The sequence below is a fragment of the Silene latifolia genome, chromosome Y (assembly GCF_048544455.1).
Source record: "Silene latifolia isolate original U9 population chromosome Y, ASM4854445v1, whole genome shotgun sequence".
Classification (NCBI taxonomy): Eukaryota; Viridiplantae; Streptophyta; class Magnoliopsida; order Caryophyllales; family Caryophyllaceae; genus Silene; species Silene latifolia.
Window position 1 is genome coordinate 59,876,491 of NC_133538.1, and position 16,766 is coordinate 59,893,256.

Here is a 16,766-nt window from a genome sequence, read left to right on the forward strand (position 1 = left end):
CGGCAAATGCCTCATTCACATCTGCCGTGCTCATGAAAGTCAGAGGGATTTGATTTCCACTCCATTCCGTTGAAGGATTCCCCGGGGTGATCTCCGCACCGTCGACAACATCTACGTTTACACCTCCATTGTTAGAATGTTGTTCAACATTCTCAATTACATCCTTTTGAACAGTGGCCTGAATGAAAAATAATAAAATTAAACACCATGCTTTTGTATCAAAAAAATTACAGGTATAACTCTAAAAGTAAGACAATTGGGTCACAGAGTTACAGACCCAATGAATTACAGTTATACATAGAAGGGCAAGAGTTATACACGTGTGAAGTGTTAAAAATATGCTATCAGAGTTATACATATTTGAGTAAGAGTTATACACATATGGTTAAGAGTTGTACCAAACGTATAACTCTGGCAATAAAATGTATAGCTGTAAGCATAGAATGTATAACTCTGGCCATAAAATGTATAATTGTAAGCATATACACTATAATGTATAACTCCAGAAATAACTTCAGGTATAACTCTAAGTATAACTCCAGCCATCTAATGTATAACTCCAAAGCATATATTGTATAACTTTAGTCATATACTGTATAACTGTAGTCATATACTGGTTAAGAGTTGTACCAAACGGTCGTTGCAGTGGCACTACAGTTACAAGGCCTCATCATAAGTTCCACCAAAGTTATACTTTATCAACTTAGAGTTATACACGACCAATTTGAAAAAAACAACGAATGTATAAAAAGAGTTTAGCGAAAATTAACAAACTTACCTTGCCATCAGGACCACTCCCGTACGCTGGAAGTCCACATAAAGCTTCCTTGATTTCAGCAGGCGAAAACATACACTCCATCAATTCTTGTGTCTCCATTGGCAATGATGGGACCGTAGATTTTTCCATCTCCTTATCTGACGGTTGATTGTCTGACAATCTTACAACATTTTCTTTCACACCCTCCCCATGAACTTGCTCATGCACCTAAACACCTACCCCGGGCAGAGTTTCAGCATCCTCTGAAGGCCCGTCAGCTTGGTCTACAATGTCTGATAATCTTTCATGGTCAATGTCTGACAATCTTTCAACATTTTCAACATTTTCTGTCAATCCCTCCCCGTGAACGTACTCATGCACCTCATCACCTGCCCTGAGCCGATTTTCAGCGTCCTCTGACCGGCCGTAAGCTTGCTCAATTTCCTCCACGGTGTAATTCGCCTCCAACAACAGCTTTCACCATCATTTCCAAAATATAAGAGCACCAGTCAAAATGCGGAATGGCTTTAGGATCTTCTACAGCCCTTAACAGCTTCAAATCTATTCCGTTGTTTGGGGTGGGTGCGAGGAATAAAGACATAGAGAACAAAACAAATAGCCGGCAGAAATGATTGTCCGCCTCCTCGTACTCCATAATTTGCTTGTGAACTTTCCCTAAACTTATTGAACTATTTGCTTTGCCCACCCCGTAAGCTTGCCGCCATTTGTCCTTCAGCTCCTTATTTTCGGGATCGTTGGACCCCTTCTGCGAAAGCGAGAGGTACCAACGGAGACGGTTGGGTCCAAGAGGTATCAAGAAACAGTCATGCACGTCATGTTTACTGATCATAAACTCCTTCTTCCGAGAAGCCCTGAACACATATGACCCATCAGAGAAGGACTCCAAGAACAGGCGAACGTGTACAAGTGGGAAGCTACTAATCTTAAGCTCCAAAATGCCACCAACCCCAATTTTCTTAACAGCGGACACCTGATCCTCATTAAGCTTTTCAATGAGAGAGACAAGTCTTTGAGGTCGACACGAAACCGTGATTTCATGCACCCTCTTTACCCTTGGCTTGGCCTCGACCATCTGGGGAAAAGCAAGGACAACACACAAAGTTAGACATGCTGTAGTTGCAATTAGAGTTATACAATAGATAGTCAGAGTTATACAAAATATAAGTAAAGTTATACATTCTGATAATAGAGTTGATCAGAAAATGTCAAGAGTTATACATTCTGACAGCAAAAGTTATTCAAAATGTAATTAGAGTTATACACAAATGACAACAGTTATAAAAAGGTCAAACTTTAAACCTGGGAATCGCTCCCTTCTCAAGATTGGTGCATCATCCATCTGCAAAATGACAAACAAATAGGGATTCGATTAACGATGCTTATACATATACATATAATCAGTAGTGACAAACAAAAGAAGAGATAATCGGGAGAGTTATACGAATAACGATTCTGATTATACATATAATAACAAAAGTGAGACAATCGAAAACTAACGTTATATAATGTGTAACTCGAACCATGAATGTATAACTCTATTATTAAAATGTATAACTTCAAGTATATACTTGTATAACTCTAGGCATATCTTTGTATAACTCTAGGCTTATATTGTATAACTCCAGGAATAAAATGTACAAATCTAGGCAAATATTGTATAACTCCAGTTATACATTATGACAAACAGGTTATTCAACATGTAATCAGAGTTATAAAACAAATGACTGCAGTTATAACAAAAGTCAAAGTTTTAACCTTGAATAAGCACCCTTGTCGAGACTTGGTACTTTTAACCATTCAAAAGAAGAGATAATCAGGAAAGTTAGCTATACAGAATAACAATACAGTTATACATATAATAACAAAAGTTAGACATTCTGAAAACTAAAGTCATATAATGTATAACTCTAGCAATAGAAAGTATAACTCTGGCCATATAATGTATAACTCTAGCCATAGAATGTATAACTCTGGCCATAAAATGTATAACTGTAAGCATATACACTATAATGTATAACTCCAGGAATAACTCCAGGTATAACTCTAGGTATAACTCCAAAGTATAAATTGTATAACTCTAGCTATATATTGTATAACTCCAGGAATAAAATGTACAACTCTAGGCAAATATTGTATAACTCCAGTTATACATTATGATAAACAGTTATTCAACATGTAATCGAGTTATAAAACAAATGACTGATTATAACAAAAGTCAAACTTTTAACCTTGAATAAGCACCCTTGTCAAGATTTGGTACTTTTAACCATTCAAAAGAAGAGATAATCGGAAAGTTAGCTATACGAATAACAATACATTATACATATAATAACAAAAGTTAGACATTCTGAAAACTAAAGTAATATAATGTATAACTCTAGCAATAGAAAGCATAACTCTGGCAATATAATGTATAACTCTAGCCATAGAATGTATAACTCGCCATAAAATGTATAATCGTAAGCATATACGGTATAATGTATAATCATAGAATAACTCCGTGTATAACTCTAGGTATAACTCCAAAGTATAAATTGTATAACTCTAGCTATATATTGTATAAATCCAGGTATAAAATGTATAACTGTAGGCATATATTGTATAACTCTATGCATGGAAACTAATTAGAAGTATAGTTATACATATAACAATTAGAGTTTGACATTATGAAAAAGGAGTTGATCACGAAAAATGTAAGAGTCAGTACATCTAGAACCCAGAGTTATACATCTAGTAACCAGAGTTATACATATTGCGTACTAAAGTTATACATCTAGTAACCAGAGTTTTACATTAAGTAAACAGAGTTATACATATTAAGTACTAAAGTTATACATCTAGTAACCAGAGTTATACATCTAGTAACGTATAAATCAAAATCAAAACTTTTAACCTGGATATCAAATCCCGTGTCAATACTTTCTACAACATCCATCTGTAGATGACAAACAATTGGGATTAGAGTTATACAGATATTTAATTGAAGTTATACATCATTCTATAAGAGTTATACCAACAAGACGGTATTTTTTACCTTCGATTCAGATTTCTTGGAAGATTTCTTGGCATTTTTCTTGGCAAAAACCATTGTTAATTATCAAATGACCTCGAATTTGATCTGCACTACCATAATTAACAATTGAACAAATCAACATCAGCAATCCCATAATTGAAGATTGAAAAATCAAATGAACTCTTTTTATGATAGTTTAACAAAGGCAATAATTAACAAAAAACAAACTACAAATCACTAAATAAAGAATGGAAAAAATACCTTGTAAAAAAATGGAGACAGGCGAGTTTGCAGCCAAGTTGGAATTAATTTGTAGTGATGAAAATGGCGTCTGTTGAGATGAATTAATTGGTAGTGATGAAAATGGAGTTATCAGCAATGTGAAGAAAGCAAAGGAAGACGAAATGACAGGAAATAGAGGGAAAATTACCCGCAAGTTGTTTTGAATTGTCTAGAAAATGAGGAGGGAAATGATGATGGACTGATGGACATAATAGTGTATCGTGCATGGGTTAGTGGGTAAGAGGAGAGAGGTAAATCAAAAATATTAGTTGAGTGGGGTTTTACTGCATAATCTTGGCCATTGATTTGCTTGATCCAACCGCCCACATTAGGACTTATGGACTTAATATATCTAATGGACTTAGTTGATTTCCTCTCTCTCTCTCTCTCTCTCTCTATATATATATATATATATATATATATATATATATATATATATATATATATATATATATATATATATATATATATATATATATATATATATATATATATATATATATATATATATATATATATATACTAGATTTCATGCCCGATCGTTGGCCGGGTAATATCAAAAAATAATTTTCTGATATTTATCTTGAGATTGTTCAGTAAGTAGACCATACAACCGATGTACTAACACCAGTTTTATAGTTTCTGAGCATGATAGACTCTCCAAAGAACACCATGGTGTTGATTTCTCTTTTGGATAGACAATTTATTTATGGTAGTGTTGATTGATAAAATCAGATGCCTCTAGGTTTAATGCATAACCGTTGATTAAACTCACAGAAATTAGAGCTAGGATCATGATCGGTAAAGATTTTTTACATATATGATTCAGATCAAAATTGTAATGGCATTATATTCAACATCTTGTATCATACCATAGACTTTTTGCTTGAATATTAGAGAAATGTTTTTTATTAGAGAAATAGTACATCTTGTAAATATTAGAGATATGTTTTTTGCTTAAATATATACTCCCTTTGTCTCAATTATTTATTTGATTTTTTTTATTCTTTGTGTAGAGTATTTTAATCAAAAGCCAACAAATAAATGGAACGAATCAGGGAATAGTAACAATATAATAACAAACCAATGCTAACACATTAATAATCCAATCCAATATCACAAAATAGTTTATACAGCATCAAGGAAAGAAAAAAGAAAAAAAAAAAGTTAAGAGAGAAAGAAATAGGATGAAAGTAAAACGAATTTGACATTATACGTTTGATTAATAACTTTTACTCTTAGTGTAGGCGGATAAGTAAAACTCTTACTTAGTTATTGATAGTTAATAAATTAATTAGCTGTTTAATCTCTTATTTTGTTCTTTTATTTATCTATATTTGATTTTAATATCTTATGTATAATTTATAATTTTGTTTTTATTATATTAATTTTTATATCTACGTAGTTTACCAATTTTGGACTATATAAATGTGGGACATGGATAAGAGGAATAGCACCATATAATCCTATAGTAAGTACGGAGTAGTTTATAAAAATTAATCAGTCGCAAAAAAGTTAAAAAGTTTAGAGAATTCAAACATGAGAATACAAATCTAAAATCATATAATCAAGCTAAGAGGAACACTAAACAGTGGTTTTGAGATGCATGGAATTTCACTGAAACATGAAACTATGAAAAAAAAGAATTATGAGTTTCACTTGATTGCTAAATTTAACGACTGAAATCCTAAATTAAAGTTTATTACCTCATTCGAATGAGGTTAGAATTAGAGGTGGCAAATGGGTTAATCGGATCAGTTTCGGTTCGGGTTCTTTCGGATCGGGTTATTTAGGTTTATCTTTTTTTTCGATTTCAGTTCGGTTCAACTCAGGTTGGATTCAGTTTTCACTTTTAATCGGTTGTAGATATTTCGGATCGGTTCATGTTCGAGTTGGGTCAATATTGGTGCAAATAAAGTTCGAGTCGGGTTAATACCAGAGCAGATGAGATTCGAGTCGGGTCATAATCAGATCAGATGTCAAGGGATTAGGTCTTTATTCAAAACATTGGAAATAATACGAATAATTTTTTTAAAAAAATAATAAATAATGTTTTTTTGTATTGGGTCATGTCGGATTTCGAATCAATTCAAGTCGACCCAATAAACATTGGAATTGATTCGAAACTACGATATAATATTAATTCATTGACGTCAAATGGGTGACAGTCATGTACAAAAAGACACCCTAGATGTGACGCTTAGGTACATTCTAGTCATTCGGGTTTCAATAATGTTGGGTTTCTATCATCAATGTACGGGTTGAAATCGGTTCTGGTATATATCGGTTCGGGTTGAAACAATTCAGGTTCATTCGATTTTGGGTCTATTTCGGATATTACAAATTCGGTTCGATTTCGAATCAATTCAGGTCGATTCAGGTTTCGGGGTGAAGTTTAGTTATACCTTTCGAGTATACGGTCAGGTGTCGATTCAGATATTTTCTATCGGTTTTTCGGATTCGGTATACTTTTGTCAGATCTAGTTAGAATGACTAAAAACCACGCTAGATTTTCTAATTATAATTGCTATATGTACTTTTATATTTGCTGGACATGGTACTTTGGTGACATTTACAATAAGAGTTAGCATGCATACATTATAGGAAAGGGAAAAAAAGTGGCAAAAATAATAGGCTACTTTTATATTTGCTGGACATGTTCCATACGGAGTATAACCTAAGTCCTAAGGTCTATATACATATTTTGTATATATACATATCCACCATCACAGTTTGAGTTTGATTAAAATAGGCTAGTTTGAGTTTGATTATAATGATACTCCATGAAATAAATTCTCTTTCAATTTAATTAATTTTTGTAACTATTTTTTTTTAATTTAGCAGCTTATGTCGTATGTAGTAGGGGCGAGCAAAACCATATTAGTACCCAACTTTGAAGCTTAGACACTATTTCTATATATGACATATAAAAAACTAGTCTAGCATCCGACACTAAAGAAAGAATAATCGTCATTAATTTTTTAGATTTATCAATTTAAATTAGCAGAGTAAAGAAGATATTTGGGTCGTTAATATTTGGCTTCTAACGCAAAACACCTTCTTTTATGAAACTTGAGCACAAAAACTGAATTATGTACAACATAGTTATTTACTCACATTCACAATACCTCATAAGATTCATGTGTACACACACTCCTACATAATGCGAAAAATGAAACTTATATATAAACATAATGTGAAGTTGTATTTATGCAAAGTTATATCTAACGCATTTGGCGAAAGAAAAGCTATCTACCATGAAAGGAGTCCTTGGGGTATATCTTAGAAAAACTTGGCAAAGGAAACCAAACGTGAAATAATTAAATTTTTGGTGGAACGATAAAAAGTTCATAATTCATATCTATCATTTATTAAGTAGTTATAAGATTTGATCAAATACGTCATAATCATATGTCCAGTATGCATTGTTTTGCAATGAAAGAATTACATTGCTCATATTATATAAAATAAAAAGTATATTCCTAAAAGCTCATAAAAATACATAACCCACAAAATATCTACACATTTTATAGTCTGATCATCTTGTATGAGATCCTCGTAAGTTCGTTAAAAAATATTTTTGTTGATTTTTTTTTGGTGTGAAAAAAATATGCCCCAAAGATTAAAGGGAAAATTTTATCGCACGACAATTAGGCCTGCCTTACTTTATGGTTCCGAGTGTTGGGCCGTGAAACATTGTCACGTTCAAAAGATGAGTCTGGCGGAGATGCGTATGTTGAGGTGGATGTGCGAACATACAAGGAAAGATCGATTAATGAATGAGGTGATTAGGAAAAAGGTAAAAGTGGCGCCAATAGAGGACAAGATGATGGAAAACCGACTAAGATGGTTTGGCCATGTGAGAAGGAGACCTATAGACGCACCAGTTAGGAAGGTGGAAACTTGGAGAACAGAAAATGTCCCTAGAGTTAGAGGAAGACCGAGGCAGTCATGGTTGAGAGTGATAGAGCACGATATGAGATTTCTGGGGCTTGAGGAGAGTATGGTGACGGGGAGGGTACAATGGAGGGAAATGATACATGTGGATTTTTAGTATTTGATGTTTTTTTGATATATTTAGTGTTTTTATTTAATTTTAAAAAAATTAAATTATTGGTTCTTCTCTCCTTTATTACACTTTTTTACCAACCAATTTCTTATATATTTTACTTGGTTTACTTTTAAGGCATTCCGGATCCTTAATTCTATTTTGGTTTTCAAAATCGTTTTAATCTTTTCTCTCGATTTAAATTTTAAGTTTTTATAAAAAAAATCCGGAATCCGATTTTAAAACCTCTAAGTTTACCTTGACTTTCCATTACATTTTCGCTCTCCCTTTTGTTTTTCATTTTCCCTTTTCTATTCGCATTTTGAGGTGTGCGTTCACCCATGGACGGTTCTAAAGGATGATTCATGTCAGCCGACCCCAAATCATTTTGGGATTAAGGCTCTGTTTTTTTTTTTTTTTGGTGCGAAAAAAATATTTTTGTTGATGAGTACCCCAATTAGGATCGGCTCGGACTTTCCTGGAAAAAAGGCAGAAAGAAAATTAGTGTTTAGATTTAGAAAACAATATATTTGCGTTAATTATAAAGAAAATAAAAATATTAGAGTAGCAAGTATGACAAATCAATTAAGAATAGACCAATTAAGAGCAAATTAAAACTAACATTAAAATGAAGGATAACTTGGGAAAAGGGGGTTGTGCAAAAGAATAAATTAACTTCTCCTTAGAGAAGCTAGTTTCCAATTTATAGCTAGTAGAGCTTAATGTATCTCAGATATATGGAGTAGTTTGACTTATGTATGATTATATATATATATATATATATATATATATATATATATATATATATATATATATATATATATATATATATATGATTTGTGGTAGACTTAACAATTATTTTAATGTACACAATTTATTAAACAAATTATCTTTTACACATAATTTATTCAACAAAAACAATAACCAATGAAATTGCATAAAAAACAATAGCCAATGAAATCGCTTCAAAAGTTTCTCTTTTAAGTGGCTTTGAGTAATATCAAGAGGTGGTTGTTTAAGATGACTTTTATAGCGACTACGTACTCAATTATTTGTGCTTCACGTACTTTGATTAATTGTAAAGAAGAGTACGACTGGCTATTTTAGTGTAATCTTGTTTATAAACTGTTTGGTATTGAACATGTTTAAAACAGTTAGACTAAATAAACTTCTATTAATATGTACAGTAACTATGCGGGTTTGTGCCTTGATTTCGTATCTGTTATTGGGCTAGGTCTGTCTTGGGCCTTTATTAGGTCATTCTGTATTAGGTCTTAGAGAGTATTATATAAACTCTCTAAGCCTCTAACTAGCAGTCATACCGTCTGAATCTGTAATTTGAAAACTTCTCACATATCAATAAAACTCTCTCCCTTCTGCCCTGTGGACGTAGCTAACACACCGTTAGTGAACCACGTAAATCTGTGTGTTTGTCTCTTTATTGTTCTTTTATTTGTTCTTTCTTGTTTCTTACAACAAGGAGTATATATATTTACTTCACTTTAATCATGGTATGTTGGTAATGTTATCGGTTGTTATTGTAATATATTAGTCCCTCTGACTCAACATATAATTTACACCTAATTAAAATATGAAAACAAATTTTTTATTATTTATTTTTTTATTAGGGTGTGATAACACCCGGTGCCGCCATTTCATTTTCTTTTATGTTCAGCAATCTAATAAGTTGAAACCATTATTTTTAAAGAATCCAAGCCTGCCTTAATCTCAAGTCTTAACTACCTTAATCAAGGTTAACTCTATCAACTATAATATCAAGAGGATTAGAGGACCCATATTTGTACTACATTATATATGACATCGTTGAGAAATAAATTGGAATGAAAAAACATTAAGCAATTGTATATGTGTCTCAGTTCTTGATAGTAATGTTTTGTGTCGGTCTAAGAGGGTGATTTTATCACCCTCGTGTCTTTTAATATGAGTCTTTTAGTACACTTTTCCTAGCATTTGGCAATTGGTTATGTGGTGGTAACTTGTGCACTTTACCTCGGTTGGACACTTGATCTTAATGCACGGAATCCGAGAGGCAATAGAGCACCTTTCAAAGGTCAAGACAAGGCACGAGAGGACCACTTGCAACCCGAAAACCAGTTGGGAGAAGTAAGAATGAAGATTAGAAGAAATGAAGGCAATTGAAGAGGTCTAGCTCGTGGAAAATAGAAGTTCAAAAATGCGAGCCTGTGTGCAGCCTGCGCAAACAGGGTGCGCAGGTGCGCACTATTGCGCATGCAAGAACAGTGGTTGCCCAGCCTGCGCAGCTTTGCTATACGGGTTTTCTAATCTTCTTTTTGGGCTTCTTAATTGGAAATCTTTCTAGGTTTTCGTGAAGTCCTATATATACCCGAGAGTTTGAAGACCTAAAGCATTCACCTACCATCCTATCATCTCATCTAATCTCATTTTGAGGGTTCTAATCTTGTAATAATTTAGAAGACTATTTTCCATTCAAGTCGTAATCTTTCTTTGTTTTTGGGTTTTATGAAGACTATGGAAGGCTAAATCCTTCCCTACTTGGTGTAATCCATTGCAAGCTTTCATCTTTATCATTGTATTGACTCTTTAATCTCTAGTCTTTCATTTATTTCAATTTTTAAGTTTTAATGACATGATGAATGTTTTGTTGTGAGAAGTAATTACCCTTGCCTCTTTAATGTTCGTCTATTGCTTGTTTATTGCAAAGTTCCTTGCTTTTGTGATAACTTGTTGAAGCATCTCATGATTATTGATATCTTGGTTTAAAGTATCAACCTTTGTGAGTAGAAATTGATTATATCATTGGGTTTGTTGGTTTAAACATATCTTTGTGATATCCCGTTTACTTTCCTCTTGGTTTGCTCTTCATGCTCTTAGTTGCAATTCCTACATGGTTTAATGTTAGAATTTGTAGTCTAAGTAGGATTATCATTGTTGGCTTAGATAGTGGTAATCACTTGCTTGAGGATTGTTGTTGGGTAAATGAAATTGGAGAGAAAAGAGTCTTACTTTGAGAAAAGTTGGAACTTGTAGGATTACACCAAGTTCTCACCTCTTATAATTGTTACTTGCATACCAAGTGTTTGTTACTTTGTCTCATAGGAAAAATCACATCTCCTTGATTTTGTTACTTGTTTTCTCCATGACAATTCTCCATATATGTCTCTCTATTGTTCATTGTTAATACCCATAGTTTGTGCATAGTCTTGTGCTTTGTCCATCTTAATTAATCTAAATTCAAGTTTTTAGTCTTAAATCCCTTCTCTTGGGTTCGACCCTTACTTCCCTTTGGTACTATTCTTAATTGCATAGTGTAGAGTTGAGTTTTGTTTATAAATTGTTAATTTGATAGGTTAATTCTAGTATATTACGACACCTAGTTTTATTGCTATCAAATTTGGCGCCGTTGCCGGGGAAGGGCAACATAGCTAAAAGCTTGATTGTTAAATTGCCTGTTAGTTATTTCTCTTCTCTTTGTTTTGATAAGTAAGTGGAAGTTCTAACTTGTGTGTGTAGTGCGAAGGTTTATGTTTCGTTCTCCACAACACGGTGAATCAACCCCCGTGGAAGAGGACGCTTTTGGAGCATATTCGTGGTTATTTACTAATCCTTGGTACCAAAGAGCACAAAGAGAACATAGAGTAGAAGAAGCACCTTTAGAAGAACTTATTGAAGTAAATCCGATTGAAGTAGAGTATCCCCCTATGGCGAATGACACGAGAACCATCCGGGAGATACGAGCAAGGAATTATGATGAGCAACCCTTGTGTATCACCTATCCCCCTTTAGGAGCCAATGCAAATTTCGAACTCAAAGGCTTCTTTATCCATAACTTGCCTAAGTTCCATGGCCATGCGGGGAATGACCCAAACCGTCACCTTTCGGAATTTCACATGATGTGTGAAGGTGCTATTCCGAATGGGGTGACGGAGGATCAATTCAAACTACGGGCCTTCCCATTTGCTTTGTTGGATTCGGCCAAAGATTGGTTCCTTTATCTTGCTCCGGGATCTATAAGAACTTGGAAGGAAATGAAGGCGGCTTTTCTTGAGAAGTACTACCCCGATGCACGTCACAACCGTGCTAAGAAGGCCATTACTACCATAGAACAAGACCTCAATGGTGAAACCATGTATGAGTATTGGGAGAGGTTTAAAAAGTTGGTGGCTCAATGCCCATACCACGGGTTGAGCGATGATGATCTTCTTGTGAACTTCTATGAAGGGTTAGGCCAAGATGATCAAAGAATGGTCAATTCCGCTACCGGAGGAGGGTTGGAAAATTTTTTCATAGTGGATGCCAAGGAAATCATTGAGAGACTTGCCTCTACTACGAGGAATTATGGAAGAACTCAAAAGGGAACAAGGAACACTTCTTCAATGGGAACCTCTTCCTCATATACTCAAAACCTTGAGCAAAGTGTGAATGATTTGACTCACTTAGTGAAGAATATGATAGTGAACAATCCAAACAAGAATGGGAGAAAAGGGAATCAAGTGGAATGCAACTACTGTCAAGGTCCTCATTTGGAGGAAAATTGCCCCATCATGATTGAAGAAGGAATTGGAGTGGAGAATGTAAGTGCAATGGGGTATGGGAATTACAATGCTAGGAATCCTTCCGGAGGAGGATACTACAATTATGACCTTAGTGGCAACAATTACAATGTTGGGAGTAGAGACAATCCTAGACTTGGTTGGGGTGGTGACACCTCAAAGAGCTTTGTGAATGGTCAATTCAACCACTTGAGAGACCAAAATTTCCGACAAGGTCAAGGTTCAAATTCTCAAGGAAATAGGAATGGGAATTTCAATCAAGAAGGAAATAGGAATGGGAATTTCAACAACCAAGGTAGAAACCAAAACCAAGGTCAATCATCTCAATTTGGCAATTTGGCAATCAAGGTAACAACAATAATTCTCAAAAGGAACCAAGTGTTCAAGACTTGCTTAAGAACATTTTGCAAGAGCAAGTCAAAACGAACAAGAGGTTTGACAAGATTGATGCCGACAAGAGTGTTAGTGATGCCAAGGTTGCCAACCTTGAAGTCCAACTTAGCCAAATTGCCCAAGAACTTGCCAAGAAAAATCAAAGGAACTCAACTTCTATCCCCTCCACTACATTTCCTCCTAGAGAGAATGCTAGTGCTATGACATTGAGGAAGGGGAGAACTTTAGAATCCCCTCCGAAGAAGAAGAGAAGGGGCAAGTCACAAGAAAGGGTTATTGAGGTTGAAGAGCAAATTGAAGAAGAGCTTGTGGTTGAACAAGAGAAAGGATCATCTTCAAAAGCTAATGAGGAAAAAGAAAGGAGTCCTTTGAGCATTGACAAAGGAAAGGAAGGAAGCACCAACACAAAGGATCAACTCAAAGAGATTGAAAAAGAGTATGAACCGGAGGTACCATTTCCTAGTGCCCTCACAAGTCCCAAGAAGTTTGATAAAGACTCCGATCTTTATGAGACTTTTAGGAAATGTGAGATCAACATCCCTCTTTTTACTATCATTAACACTGTTCCTAGGTATGCAAAGTTCCTCAAAGAACTTTGCACCCCTAAACGGAAGCCAAGGAAAGGAGTTGAAAGAGTCACGGTTAGTAGGCATGTCTCGACAATTTTCAAACAAAATCTTCCCAAAAAGTGCGATGATTCGGGCATGCTAACTATACCGTGCTCAATTGGAGGCAAAGCTTTTGCTAGAGCTATGCTAGACTCGGGGTCCTCTATTAATGTCATGCCTTATTCCATTTATGAGACCTTAGAATTGCCTCCCTTGTCTAGGACCAATGTTGTGATCCAATTGGCGGATCGTTCTACAATTCACCCTAAAGGTCTTGTAGAAAATGTGTTGGTAGAGGTTGATAAATTCATTTTCCCGGCCGATTTTTATGTTTTGGACATGGAACCGGACTCCAAGGCTACACCCCTTTTGCTAGGGAGGCCTTTCATGAGAACCTCCAAAACCAAACTTGACATTTATGATGGAACTTTGACCATGGAATTTGAAGGGAAAGTTTTGAAATACAATGTGTATGAGACGATGAAAAAGACCGATGATTTGAGTTGTTGCTACTTTCTTGATAAAATTGAACATTTGGCAAATCGAGTTTACTAAATTAGTCATAGGGACCCACTTGAGGTGGCCCTCACTAACAATGTCGAGAAGGAAGGGTTGCGGCTTTTGTTGTCTCATGATGTGCAGGAAAATATAGAGGCATTGGAAAAGGAAGAACCACTAGAAGAATCAAAGGAAGAAAAAGAAATGAAAGAAATTGAGGAAGAAATGTCGAGCACAGGCGCAGCCTGCGCAAGCCCAATGCGCAGCCTGCGCAAGCCTAATGCGTAGCCTGCGTAGACCCCCAGCGCAGCCTGCGCAATTCCCAGCTCACCCAAGTCATGTTTTTCTTCCTACTCTTTTGACCAACCATCCAAATTCCTTCCCCTAGAGGCCTCCCTTGAAAGACCACTTCCATCCATCATTAAACCACCCACCCCCAATCTAAAACCACTCCCCAACCACTTGAAGTACGTCTTTCTTGGGGCAAACAACACTTTACCCCTCATAATTTCAAACCAGCTTAAGGGTGATCAAGAAAGGAGATTGGTGGATGTTTTGCACAAGTACAAGGAAGCTTTTGGGTGGAGCATTGCGGACCTAAAAGGGATAAGGCCAAGCGTTTGCATGCACAAGATCCGTTTGGAAGGGGAAGCAAAGCCGGTTCGGCAACCACAAAGAAGATTGAACCCACCAATGATGGAGGCGGTGAAGGAAGAGATCATCAAACTACTTCAAATGGGAATCATCTACCCCATTAGTGATTCTCAATGGGTAAGTCCCACTCAATGTGTGCCTAAAAAGGGTGGTGTGACGGTAATCGAGGGCAAAGAAGGAGCTTTGATCCCCACCCGGATTCAAACCGGGTGGAGAGTTTGCATCGATTATCGCCGCCTAAATGCCGTGACTTTCAAAGATCATTTTCCTCTACCCTTTGCTAGAGAGGTTAGGGGGGAAGGAATTCTATTGTTTCTTGGATGGATATTCCGGATACTTTCAAATTCCCATACGTCCGGAGGATCAATCCAAGACAACAATCATATGCCCTTTCGGAACATATGCATACCGAAGGATGCCCTTCAGTTTATGTAATGCTCCGGGTACATTTCAACGTTGCATGGTGAGTCTTTTCTCGGATCTTGTAGAAAGAGTCTTAGAGGTCTTCATGGACGACTTCACCGTCCATGGAGATAGTTTTGAAGCTTGTTTGGACCACCTAACTATGGTCCTATCACGATGCACGGAGTCACACCTTGTGTTGAATTCCGAAAAATGTCACTTTATAGTTAAAAGCGGCATCGTGTTAGGTCACATAGTCTCAAAGAGAGGGATTGAGGTGGATATGGCTAAGGTTGAAGTGATAAAAACCTTGCCATATCCTACTAATACTTGGGAGATAAGGTCGTTCCTAGGACACGCGGGCTTCTACCGGCGATTTATTAAAGATTTTTCCAATATTGCTTACCCCTTGTGCAAGCTTTTGCACAAGGATGTGGAGTTTGTTTTTGATGATGCTTGTAGGTTGGCATTCGATAATTTGAAGGAAAAGCTTGTAACGGCCCCGATAATTCAAGCTCCACAATGGGACCTCCCGTTGAAATCATGACCGATGCTAGTGATTATGCCCTTGGCGCGGTTTTAGGCCAAAGGGACGGGAAGATGGCTCATGTGATACAATATGCTTCTTCACTCTTGAATGATGCTCAACGAAAATACACCATCACGGAAAAGGAATTTTTGGTGGTGGTGTATGCCATTGAAAAGTTCCGGGCTTATCTCTTGGGTGCAAAGGTTATCATCCATACCGATCACAAGTCTATAAGGCAACTTGTAGACAAGAAGGGCACCAAAGCAAGGCTAATGAGATTGTAACACCCGCGAATTTTCCACTTTGACATTTATAATTTAATTAACCGTTCTATTGTCTTATTTATATTTTTAATTATTTAATTTAATTAATTACATTATTAAACATGATTTTTATAAATATTATATTTTTAAAGCTTAAGTTATACAAAATAAATATTTTGGTCGGATAATAATGATAATAATAATAATATTTCCCGTCTTGAGTTGTAGTGGGCTTGAGACGTAATTTCTAGTGCATATCGACTCAATCTTGCATGTTGGGCCTAGTATGACTAATGGGCTCACATACTACTCTTTCCTCCTCATAAATATCATGAAGGAAACCCTAGAACACACCTCCCTCCTCAATTTTTCAGCATTCATCTTCAACAACCACCACCATTTTTATACATTTCTCTTACAAATCTTCAAAACTCCATAACTTGCTCAATTCTTGTCCAAATCAAGTGATTTTCGCGCCTATCTCTCCCTCTTATCGCCCTCCATCTTTCTAGGTAAGAAAGAGTCCGACTTTCCTCCTTATAAAGAGCTGTCGAACCATTTTACACTTGGTAACCTTTTTCTAGTTTCGATTCTTAGTCTTATTTTGTGTTTTCTTATGTTTAGGAGAAAGTTTAGTTGACCCTAAGTGGATTCTTGAAAGGTAGACGATTCTATTGTGGATTAAAGAGCTAAAAGGTAACGGTGATGGGTTACTCGACATTATGTCAATTTAATGTGTTTATAT